Source organism: Rhinopithecus roxellana, chromosome 1, assembly GCF_007565055.1.
Source record: "Rhinopithecus roxellana isolate Shanxi Qingling chromosome 1, ASM756505v1, whole genome shotgun sequence".
In the NCBI taxonomy this organism is placed as follows: Eukaryota; Metazoa; Chordata; class Mammalia; order Primates; family Cercopithecidae; genus Rhinopithecus; species Rhinopithecus roxellana.
The window spans coordinates 17,850,233-17,863,344 of NC_044549.1; the positions used below are offsets into that span (position 1 = coordinate 17,850,233).

The 13,112-nt window shown below is 38.3% G+C and overlaps 1 protein-coding gene across 1 annotated transcript in view; it reads left to right on the forward strand.

Moving 5' to 3' along the window:
* Positions 1-13,112, forward strand: part of EPHA6 (EPH receptor A6) — a 955,335-nt gene that overhangs the window by 395,835 nt on the left and 546,388 nt on the right. The gene's annotated exons all lie outside the window — the stretch shown is intronic.

The window sequence follows — 13,112 nt, forward strand, 5'->3', positions numbered from 1 at the left end:
AGTTCTTAAGTCTTTGGCATGTTAAATAGAATAAAATCCACACGTGTGCATTTCGGAGTAAGCCCAAGAGTTCATAAACAAGTTTATGGATTGCTTTTCTAAGCTTCTGTCTCTCTCCATGTTCTCCGGGTACTTTCTGGTTTCCTGTGGTTTTTCTCTAAGATCCTGTGGCGAGAAGGCTGAGGCTTTATTTCCTCCACTCTGCTGTGCCCTTCTGCAACTGCATTCACTTCCAGGGTCATGTGAGAGGAGGACAGAGAGAAAAAGAAACACAACAGAGGTTGACCCAACCCTCTTGGAAGCACAGCTTCAGTGAACAAACAAGAAAGTTACCTTTCTTAAGAATTTTGGCTTCTGTGGTTCCCATTTCTGGCCACCGCCACTACCATCACTATGTGATTGCTTGAGGACTGGGCAAGAGTTAAGCAAGAAAAGAAAAAATGGATGGGGCATTGCCACATTCTCTCTAAGCATTATGAATTCTGATTCCCACTCCTAAAGCTAAAATGAGCAGGCTTGTCCTGGAGCTGTCAATGGCCTCGTGTCCACTTCCAAGTTTCCAGTTCATTCAGGACAGGAAACGGTTGAGGAAGAATTAGAAAGATGAATGAGAACAATGGTAAACTTATCATCAGCCCAGCGATACTTCACATTTTGGTCTTCTCCAGTCTGCCTACTGCTACTTCAAGTCCTCAAATGGCTTCTTTGTGTATTCTGCCTAGATTTTATAGTTAAGTGGGAGAAAGAGGATGCCATGTGTTTATCCTTTCTGGAACAAGAGCATTTTACTCTGATTCTGTGGGATTAAATTGATGTAACTTGCAGTATATTTATGTAGGTCTAATGGTTTTTCTATTTATTCAATGGGAAGTTCATTAAAGCATTTATTTGATGACAGTAAGAAATTGGAATTAGTGCTAGTACCCTTTTACATACATTATCTAATCATAATCTCATGTGTTCTTTGTGTGTACGTGTGAGAGGGAGGGAATCTCACTCTCTTGCCCAGGCTGGAGTGCAGTGGTGCAGTCTCAGCTCATTGCAAGCTCCACCTCCTAGGTTCAAGCGATTCTCATGCCTCAGCCTCCCAAGGAGCTGGAATTACAAGGGCCTGCCACCAACGCCTGGCTAATTTTTGTATTTTTAGTAGAGATGGGGTTTCACCATGTTGGCCAGGCTGGTCTCAAACTCCAGACCACAAGTGATTCACCCACCTAGGCCTCCTAAAGTGATAGGGATTACAGTCTTGAGCCACCTCACCTGGCCTCCTGTATTCTTTATAGTAGACATCCTCTGAAGAAAGTTGGATTCAGTATTTTGAAGCACAGTACTATTGCTATATGCCCAACAGAAAAGCATGGAGTGCCACTGCACTCCATCCTGGGCAACAAGAGCAAAACTTCGTCTCAAAACAACAAAACAAACAAACAAAAATAAAAGAAAATTAGTGATATTTCAATCACTGTATTCATATTTAGTTTCCCTTTAATATATATCTTTCTCTAAAAATTTACTTTGAGTTTTTCCATATGTATGACATTTTTATTGTTAATAAGTAATCACATAAAGTTTCTCAAATTATAAGCATATTTTGAAATAAAAATTTCAAAACGTATTTCAGAAATGAGGACATGTTTGTAATTTGATTATTCTTTACTGAATATATAACCTTATTATTTATAGACTTGGATTTGGTGAATTTGAGAATTTCATTGGATGCTATCAGGTTATTCGGAAGAAACAACATATATATGTTTATTCATGCTTAAGTTTTACAGTTTTCTTATGTTTAAATTCCTTAATCTTCCCTGCTTTTGCTAATTACTTGACAACAATATTTATTGTACAGCAGTATCTAGGAAAACATAAATGATATTATTTTTTGCCAGTTTCTGAAAGTTCTTTCAACAATCCTATTATTTTGAGAAATGATGCAGATCACATATTTTACTGATAAGTCATGCAGGTTTATCTAAACTTACAGGCTATTGAACAACATGAGGGAAAAGCAGTCAATTATATTAATATCAGTTCCTGACACACAAGACACAATTCAATACTTCATCAAACAATGAGAACCACACAGCATGATATGCTAGCTAGGATTTCTCATGTTATTTTTTTGTCTTCCAGTTCTCTGATGATAAGGATAAGCCTAAAAACGCTGCTGACAATACATCGTCTAACCATTCAATTGTGAAAGTACGAGTAGAACAGATTATTCATTTCTCATTCTTTATTAGAGACATGCTTTGTGTGTGTGTGAGTGTATGTGACTGAAAGTCACAGTCTTCAGCTGTGTTTCAATCAATACTTCAATATTCTGATTTCAATTTTCCGTGGATAATGAAATTTCAAATATCTATAAGCGAAATTGTTTTATAAGATAATTAGTGTAGCCAGGCGTGGTTTCGGGTGCCTGTAATCCCAGCTACTCAGGAGGCTGAGGCAGGAGAATTGCTTGAACCCAGGAGGCAGAGGTTGCAGTGAGCTGAGATCGTACCACTGCACTCCAGCCTGGGCAACAAGAGTAAAACTTCTTCTCAAAAAAAAAAAAAAAAGAAAAGAAAAGAAAAAGAAGAAAATTAGTGATATTTCAATCACTGTATTCGTATTTAGTTTGCCTTTAATATGTCTTCTCTAAAAATTTACTTTGACTTTTGCCACATGTATGACATTTTCATTGTTATTTTAAGCAATCACATAAAGTTTCTCAAATTATAAACATATTTTGATATAAAAATTTCAAAACATATTTCAGAAATAAGGATATGTTTGTAATTTGATTATTCTTGACTGAATATACTTCTTCCAATTATATGATCTGAAATTTAGGAAGGTAAAAGCTTTTTGTTAAGCATAGTTTATTGAACATATCAGTTTACCTCTATTCCTTTTTGACAATTCACTAACAGGAATAAGGGTATATAGAATGTTTAACAAGAACAAAGCAAAAGGGAAAGGGAAAAGGAAATACATCTGGTGAGAAAAGTCAATGTCTGTATTAGGTCATTTCTTAATTGCTATAAAGAAATACCTGAGATGGGTAATTTATAAAGAAAAGATGTTTAATTGACTCGTGATTCTTCTGGCAGCACAAGCATAGCTCCAGCATCTGCTTCTGGTGAGGGGGCTCAGGAAACTTTTAATTATGGTAGAAGGAGAAGGGGAGGCTGCACATTCCATGGTGTGAGCGAGCAAGGGGTGGGGAAGTTGTGGTCCTAGACTTTTAAACAACCTTGTCTCGCATGAATTAACTGAGCAAGAACTCATTTATAAACAGGGGATGCTTCTAAACCATTCATGAGGAATCCACCTCCATGATCCCGTCATCTCCCACCAGGCCCCATCTCCAGCACTGAGAATCACATTTCAACATGAGCTTTCAAGAAGACAGACATGTAAACCATATCAATGTCAACAAATTTCAGAAAATGAAAATCAAATGGAGGATCAATAACTCATGTAGCAATGGAAATTAGTATGGCTACTGCAAGGGGATAGGCCCCTTTCATCTCATGCTTTTCTGTTGGGCATATAGTAAGGAGTGGGATTGTTAGACCTATATCAAATGGTAGGCCTATGTTCATTTATAGAAGGTACTGCCAAACAGTTCTCTAAAGTGGTAGCACCAACTTAAACTCCTCCAGTGGTGTTTTAGAGTTCATATTGCTCCATTTTCTCAGAAACATTTGGTATTGTGTGTTTATTTCATCTTAAATATTCTGGTAGAGGTGGTAGTATTACATTGCACTTTAAAATAAGTTATTTAAATATGTCTTTGAAAAACTAGATATAGTAGATAGGAAAAGGACATTATAGAAGACAGTGAAATATGACGACAGAAAAATAAGAATTTAGGATGACTCATGCAGTCTGATTTTTACTTTTGGTCAAGATGGAGTAACATCTGCTATCTGTGATAAGAAAACTCCTTTAAAATACGTGGGGAAAAAAACATATTTAAGACATGAGACATCCCATAACCAAGAGATAGTAATTGAAAGAGGAAAGTCCTACAATTGCCCCAACTTACTGTTTAGAGTAAATTTTTAGGCCCTGGCACAGCGAGAAGGGACCTTGATAAAACCTTATAAACTCCTTAATGGACTATTAATCTGAGAGTTCAGGGAAATCAAGGTAGTGAGATTTCACAACGTCAGTATGACAGACAAAAGGACTTTCGAAAAGACAACTCCAGAGAGGTGCAGAGGTTCTCTGTGAGTGCTCACCTAAATTTTACAAATAAAAAATATTCAACAAAGAAGATAAAACAGATCATAAAAAGTATGTCGCTTTTCTAAAATAACATAGGAAAAGAGGAAAATAACAAAGTCATGGGACAAGTGCTAAGCAAATAACAAGGTAGAATTAAACCTAAGAATATCAGTAATCACATTAAATATAAATGATCTAAATACCAAAATTAAATGGCAGAGATTGTCAAATAGTATTTTTCTTATAAGACCCAGGTATGTGCTGCTTCTAAGAAACATACTTTAAGTATAAAAATGGAAATACCCAAAAATGAAGAGCTGTAAGAAAACTTCTGGGATTGACAGATATATTCACTGTCTTGATTGTGCAAAGTTTTCACAGTTGTGTAGATTTACCACAACACCCAATTGTATGCTTTATTTGAAGTTTTGGGTATGCCAATTATACTTCAGTAAAGCTGTGAGAAAATTATATGGTCCATGTAGGGAGTGGCAAAAAGTTTAAAATTTCTGTAGCAGTGGAAGTTGAGTTTGGAAAAATAGATGTGAGTCCATCTGTGAAGAAACTTAAATGCTAATCTCAATTTGGATTTTATTCTAGAAACCAGATATTGGCATACTTTTTCTGTGAAAAGCCATAGAGTATATACTTCAGACTTTGAAGTCTGAGTCGAAAATCTAGAATCTCATATACTTAAATAATCATTTAAAAATATAAAGGCTGGGTGCAGATGCTCATGCCTGTAGTCTCAGTACTTTGGCAGACTGAGGCAAGGCAGATCACTGAAGCACAGAAGAGTGGGACCAGCCTGAACTATATGGCAAAACCTCCTCTCTACAAAAAATACAAAAATTAGCTGGGCATGGTAGTGCATGCCTGTAGTCCCAGCTACTTAGAAGGCTGATGTGGGAGGACCACCTGAGCATGGGAGGTGGAGGCTGCAGTAAGCTGTGATCATGCCACTGCACTGTAGCCTGGATGAAAGAGTGAGACCCAATCTTGAAAAAATAAATGTAAAATCATTCTTAGCTCTCAGTCTGTGTATTAGCCCATTTTCTTTCTTTTTTCTTTTTTTCTGGTTTTTTTTTTTTTTTTTTTTTTTTTTTTTTTTTTTTTTTTTGAGATGGACTCTCACTGTCTTCCCCAGGCTGGAGTGCAGTGGCGTGATCTCGGCTCACTGCAAGCTCCGCCTCCTGGGTTCACGCCATTCTCCTGCCTCAGCCTCCCAAGTAGCTGGGACTGCAGGCACCTGCCACCACAACTGGCTAATTTTTTTGTATTTTTGGTAGAGACGGGGTTTCACTGTGTTAGCCAGGATGATCTCAATCTCCTGACCTCTTGACCCACCTGCCTCAGTCTCCCAAAGTTCTGGGATTAGAGGCATGAGCCACAATGCCCGGCCAGTATTAGTCCATTTTCATATTGCTATAAAGAACTGCCTGATTGGGAGGCCGAGACGGGCAGATCCCGAGGTCAGGAGATCGAGACCATCCTGGCTAACACGATGAAACCCCGTCTCTACTAAAAAATACAAAAAACTAGCCGGGCGCAGTGGCGGGCACCTATAGTCCCAGCTACTCGGGAGGCTGAGGCAGGAGAATGGTGTGAATCCGGGAGGCGGAGCTTGCAGTGAGCTGAGATCTGGCTACTGCACTCCAGCCTGGGCAACAGAGCAAGACTCCATCTCAAAAAAAGAAAACAAAAAAAATGAACTGCCTGAGACAAGGTAATTTATTTATAAAAAAAGGTTTAATTGACTCACAATTCAGTATGGCTGGGGAATCCTTAGGAAAGTTACAATTATGGCAGAAGGCAAAAGGGAAGCAAGGCACCTTTTTCACAAGACACGATGAAGGAGAAGTGCCTAGCAAAGTAGGAAGACCCCCTTATAAAACCATCAGATATTGTGAGAAGTCACTCACTATCATGAGAATAGCATGAGGGAAACCACCCCCATGATTCAATTACCTCCACCTGGTCTCTCCCTTGACACATAGGGATTATAGGAATTGTAATTCAAGGTGAGACTTGATTGGGGATAAATAACCTAACCAAATCATTCTGCCCTGGCCCCACCCAAATATCATATCCCTTTCACATTATGATACCAATCATGCCTTCCCAAATGCCCCCCAAAGTCTTAATTCATTTCAGTATTAACCCAAAATTCCAAGTCCAAATCTCATCTGAGAAAAGGCAAGTCCTTTCAACCTATAAGCCTGTAAAATCAAGAGCAAGTGAATTAGTTTCCAGATACAATAGAGGTACAGACATTGGATAAATGCACCCATTCCAAATGGGAGAAATTTGCCAGAACAAAAGGGCTCCAGGCCTCATGTAAGTCTGAAATCTAGTGTGGCAGTCAAATCTTAAAGCTGCGGAATGATCTCCTTTGACTCCTGTCTCACTTTAGGTCACATTGATGCAAGAAGTGGTCTCCCACAGTCTTGGAAAGTTCTACCCCTGTGGCTTTGCAGGGTACAACCCCACTCCTGGCTGCTTTTATGGGCTGGCATTGAGTGTCTCTGGCTTTTTCAGGCACATGGTGCGGGCTGTCGGTGGTCTACCATTCTGGGGTTTAGTGGATGGTGGCCCTCTTCTCACAGCGCCACTAGGCAGTACCCAAGTGGAGACTCTGTGTGGGGGCTCAAGCCCTACATTTTCCCTCTTCATTACCCTAGTAGACGTTCTCCATGAGGGCTCCGCCCCTGCATCAGACGTCTGCTGTATAATGAAATATTATACTAAATGTTAATCCAGGCATTACCATACATCCTCTGAAATCTAGGTAGAAGCTCCCAAGGCTCAATTCTTGTCTTCTGTGCACCTGCAGGCCCAGCAGCACATGGAAGCTGCCAATGCTTGGGGATTGCAACCTCTGAAGCAATGGCCCAAGCTGTACCTTGGCCCCTTTTATCCATGGCTGAAGCTGGAGTGACCGGGGTGCAGGGTGCCATGTACCAAGACTGCACAGAGCAGCTACGCCCTGGGCCTAGCCCATGAAACCATTTTTTCCCTCCTATGCCTCCAGACTTGTGATGGGAAGTACTGCCGTGAATATCTCTGAAATGCCCCAGAAATATTTTCTCCATTGTCTTGGCAATTAACATTCAGCTCCTTGTTAGTTATGCAAATTCCTGCAGCCAGCTTTAATTTCTCCCCAGAAAATTAAAGGGTTTTTCTTTTCTATTGTATTATCAAGTTGCAAATTTTCCAAAATTTTGTGCTCTACTTCCCTTTTAAACATAAGTTCTAATTTCAAACTGTCTCTTTGTGAATGTATCAAACTGAATGCTTTTAAGAGCACCCAAGTAACATCTTCAATGCTTTACTGCTTAGAAATTTCTTCTGCCAGGTACCCTAAATCATCTCTCATGAGTTCAAAGTTCCACAGATCTCTAGGACAGGAGCAAAGTGCCACCAGTCTCTTTGCTAAAGCATAGCAAGAGTCACCTTTATTCCAGTGCACAATAAGCTCCTTATCTCCATCTGAGCCCACCTCAGCCTTGACTTAATTGTCCATATCACTATCGGCATTTTGGGCTGAGTCATTCAACAAGCCTTTAGAAGTTCCAAACTTTCCCACATCTTCCTGTCTTCTTCTGAGCCCTCCAAACTGTTCCAATTTTTGCCTGTTACCCATTTCCAAAGACACTTCCACACTTTTGGTATCTTTATAGCAGTACCCCACTCTCTTTGGTACCAACTTACTGTATTCCATTTTCATACTACTATAAAGAACTGCCCAAGATTGGGTAATTTATAAAGGAAAGAGGTTTGACTGCCAGTTTAACATGTCTTGAGAAGCCTCAGGAAATTTACAGTCATGGCAGAAGTCAAAGAGGAAGCAAGGGACATTCTTCGCAAGGCAAGAGGAAGGAGAATTGCCTAGAGAAGGGGGAAGAGACCCTTATAAAACCATCTGATCTTGTGAGAATGCACTCATTATCACAAGGACAGCATGGGAGAAACCACCCCAATGATTCACTTATATCCACCTGGTCTCTCCCTTGACACATGGGGATTATGAGGATTATAATTCAAGATGAGATTTGCGTGGGGACACAAAGCCTAACCAACTCAGTCTGTACAAATCAGTGCAGTGGTCTGGTTTTACAAAAAGGCTAAACTCTTACTATAGACAATAGAGAATAGCATGGCCGTATCTGCTATTTAGAAACGTAACTTGCAGAAACTGTGGAGTGCATATGAGCAGGGAGAAAGCAGAGACAGGCAGACCTGAGATGAATGCACTATTCCAAAAGTTGTAGAGATTTAAATAATAAATCTTTATTATTATGGGGGAAAACTTAAAAGTAGAAATTAAAAAGGTAATGCAGGCCAGGTGTGGTGGCTTATACCTGTAATCCCAGCACTTTGGGAGGCCAAGGCAGGCGGATCAGGAAGTCAGGAGATCGAGACCATCTGGCCAACATGGTGAAACCTCGGCTCTACTAAAAATAAAAAAATTAGATGGGCATAGTGGTGTGTGCCTGTAAACCCAACTCAGGAGGCTGAGGCAGGATAATCGCTTGAACCAGGGAGTTGGAGGTTGCGTTGAGCCAAAATCCTATCACTGCACTCTAGCCTGGTGACAAAGCAAGACTCTGTCTCAAGAAAAAAAAAAAAAAAAAAAAAAAAAAAAAAAAAAAAAAAAAGGTAATGCATGGTCTATAACCAAATAGATTTTTCTAAAGGAAAAAATATTAGAAATCACTTCGTTAGATAACCTGTAGCTTTCCAACGTGATTCTGTAGAATGTAGACATATGTTGGAAAACATTCTTATCTTCACTCATTTGTTTCTGGAAAGCAAGAAGTTTACATATCCTATAATATAAACAGAAAAATAAGGAAGTAGTAGAGAACGAAGGAATATATAAGAAAGAAATTGAAAAGTTCTCAAGACATAAGTACTGATATCCCATTTAAAACCCAATTCTAACAAAACCTAAGACCACTAATTGAATAGATACACAGACTACTTATGCAATTATCTCATGTTAGGTATTAGCATTCACCATTTATTTACCTTCATTCTATTTTTACAGTGTTTATAAAAATTAAAGGCCGGGTACGGTGGCTCATTCCTGTAATCCCAGCACTTTGGGAGGCCGAGTGGGTGGATCACTTGAGGTCAGGAGTTCGAGACTAGCCTGCCAACATGGTGAAACCCTATCTCTATTGAAATACAAAAATTAGTCGGATGTGGTGGTGGGTGCCTATAATCCCAGCTACTCAGGAGGCTAAGGCAGGAGAATTGCTTGATCCTGGGAGCAGAGGTTGCAGTGAGCCAAGATCGCACCACTGCACTCCAGCCTGGACAACAGAGCCAGACTCCTTCTCAAAAAAAAAAAACAAAAAAACCTAAAACTAAATATGTGCCTGAAATATGGTCGACATTGTGGATACTATAATATTGAGGGCCATCTCTGGCTTGTGGCAGTTGCACAAAGCTGAGATAACACATGACACAATAGTCGTAATCTAATATGATATGATCTGAGAGGTATATGCTGTATACTATTAATGTGTGCTGTGTAACAGAATGTGAGTGCTGTTATGCCCAGACCTTTTATTCCCCGAAAAAGACCACCAGAGACCAGAGTCAAAGCCAAGCGGCAAGGATCTTTAATGCAAGTTCGAACTTGGTCCCTCCGTTCTACAACATACAAGAGGGCCCTGAACAATGTGTGCGCTTGCCTTTTATAGCCTAATGTAAACAGGACTTGTAAAGTTGCAGAGGAACGAGGGAATTCTCTAGGTTACAGCATTACAATTGGTTAACATTTTAAGTCTATACATTTAGCAGTTTTTTTTATTGGTTCCCGCGCTCTCACAAACGACTGTGCTCTTATCGGGGACTTTCCAGGTGGTGTCTTTCTAAAGTTGAGATATATGATAGTCTTTGAATTGAGAGATATATGGTGGGGAGACATGTAGTGGGATGAGCCCAGTAAGTTGAGAGATATATGGAAGGATATGTTTATACTGGGCTCAGGAAGTTTGAGAGATATATGGCAAGCACTAGTAATTTAGAACAGAAAAAGAACAAGACAGGGACTTTCACAATGCTTGTCTATACAACATCTGAAATCTATAGATAACATTATCGGTTGGGTCCGGGGTCAACTTGTTAACTAGGCTCAAGGCGCCGCCCGGGCTGTCTGCCTTTAGGGTCAACTTTTAGCTAGGCTCAAGGCGCCGCCCAGGCTATCTGCCTGTGGATTTCATTATTTCATTTGATCTCTTTCAGTGCCTCAATAGTAATTTTCTAACAACAGAATTCTTTATTTTTAAATGAAATATTATACTAAATGTTAACATCAAAATAGAGAAAAATTGAAGTAACCCAAATATATGTTATGAGTTCAAAATTTTAAGGATTTAAAAGGCAAGTTGATGTATAAAAATATTTGAAATTAGGGACAGTTGAAAGTTACTGCCCCTATATCCAATTTATATATGTATTTTTTTTTTGCATTAGGAGTAATATCCAAGTTCACATTAATAATAATTTCAAATGGAAAGTTGTTAATATAGCTAGGTCATCTTACAATATTAGAATAATCATTTTCAGACACAGTTAAATCACTTTCAAGATATTTACTGTCTGTTTTCATCCCTTACCTATAATACATTAAGCAGAAAACATATAAATCTATAGAAAGATGAATTGTGCCATTATCAGACCATGCATTAGGTAGATATGCATAATCTTCTACACTAATTTAATTAGCAGAGTACTCACACACTATCCAGTTCAATTAAACAAGTATGTATTGAGCACCTACATTATGACAAGCACTAAGCACTGGGCAAACCTGCTCTTGTGGTGCTTACAGCCATTAAACAGGTAATTACCAAGGGCTAACTAATGCAGAAAAGGCCTAGGTCCTTTGAGAAACTAAATTTGACCTAAGAAGTCAGAATGGCCCTCTTAAAGCAGTGCGAGCTGAAAGATAAGTGAATCACAGAGTCATCGGGGTTATGAGGAATTGGCAACATACGTGGGTCATGGGGTAGAGATACAGGGAAGAGACTTTTCAACAGAGAAAAAGTCTTAAAGCAGGAGAAAGAGCATGGTAAAACTATAGAAATTAAAGGAGGTCTTTGGCAATTCATTCATTTATTTGCCAAATATGCCTCATTTGAGGGTCTAATAATGCTTAGCACTTTTCTAGACCCTGGAAATACATTTTAGAAAACAAAACAAAGAAAAAGATCTCCCTTGTTGGAGCATACATTTTACTGTGGAATGATTTAAAAATTAAATGCATCATGTATCAGATGTGAAGTTCTTTGGAGAGTTGTTATGAAATATTGCAACAGGGTGTAGCAGGAATCGGGGAAGGCTTCATTAATTTAGTTACATTTGAACAAAGACCTGATATAAAGGAAGGGTTAAACCATCCAGATAGCTGAGTAAGAGCAAGTGTTAAAAAAGCCCTGTTGTGGGAACAAGCTTTGGGTGTCCAAGATTCTGGAAAAGGCCAGTGTGGCTAGAACAAAGTATCTGAAGGAACAAAAGGTAGGAAATGAAAAGCAGGGTCACAGGGGTGGGGAGCAAAACCATGCCATGCTTGGGAGGCAATAATCAAGGCAACAACTTTTACTCTCCGAGGAAGAGAAAGCCAATGGAAGGCTCTAAGTCCAGTCATAACACAGTCTTATACATGTTTTAAGGAGATTGTCAGCTACTGAATTGACCATAGACTGTAGAAGAGCAAAGCCTTAACGGAGAAGGTACAGGAAGGGTATCTTCATCTGAAGTGGTTGGAGAGGTAGGCAGGGCCAAATCCTGGGCAACACTGTAATCCAATTTAAATATTTTAAACTTTAACATTAATATGGTGGAAAATTATAAAATTTTTTTAACTAGAAGAATGTAATGAATAGATTTCTGTGTTTAAAGTTGTGCTATCCAGTATGATATTCACTAGCCATGTGAGGTTATTAGGCACTTGAAATGCAGTTAGTTTGAATTGAGATCTGCTAAAGTACATACAGGATTTCAAATACTTCGAGAAAAAAAAATTAAAAATCCAAGGAATGTAAAATATTTCAATGGTTGATTTAATGTTGAAATGATAATATTTTGGATATATTGGGTTAAATAAAATATATTATTAAAATATAATTTCACCTGTTTCTTGTTCGTATTTTAATGTGGCTGCTACAAAATTCAAAATTATTTATATGTGTCTCACTTTATATTTCTGTTAGACACATTATTTAGAAGATCACTCTGAAGAACGGATTAAAGTGGGCAATAATAGTTGCTGAGAGACTAGTTATTAGACTGTTCTCAAGAACAGTCCGAACATAACTAGCCTATTCTAAATATCTTAGGAGGTGTTCTAAGCATTCTGAAAAGATTCTAAGAAGTGGAAAATTAACCGAAAATGCATCAGATAAGAAGTAATTTAAATTCTTGTTTTAGCTACCAAAGACAATAAAGAAAAGGTAACAATGTCTTGCAGCACAAAATTAAGTCATAAGCATGCTACTTTATATTCTGAGCAATGTCTTTGGCTGAAATTTGCATGGCTGATTAAAAGAAGAAAACAGTATGCTTATAATTCTTCTTTATGTGTCTTATGGGTTCTATGTATGTACGTGTAATAAATATATTTTATATTGTGGTTCTATGGCATACATATTGCTAATTAATTTTAAATGGTCTTGCTCTACAAAATAACATAAAAAGCCTTTAAAAAATATTTTAAATGCCATTGCAATATTCAGAATGTAAATCCCCATTTAGATTTGTATATTCTCTATACATTGACTAGTATATTAGAATTTTAAACATTGTTATAGATTAAAGGTATTTATTTAAATTTCAGGTCCAACTTTTTAATTTTTGGCTAATTATTAACAGACCTACCCTGT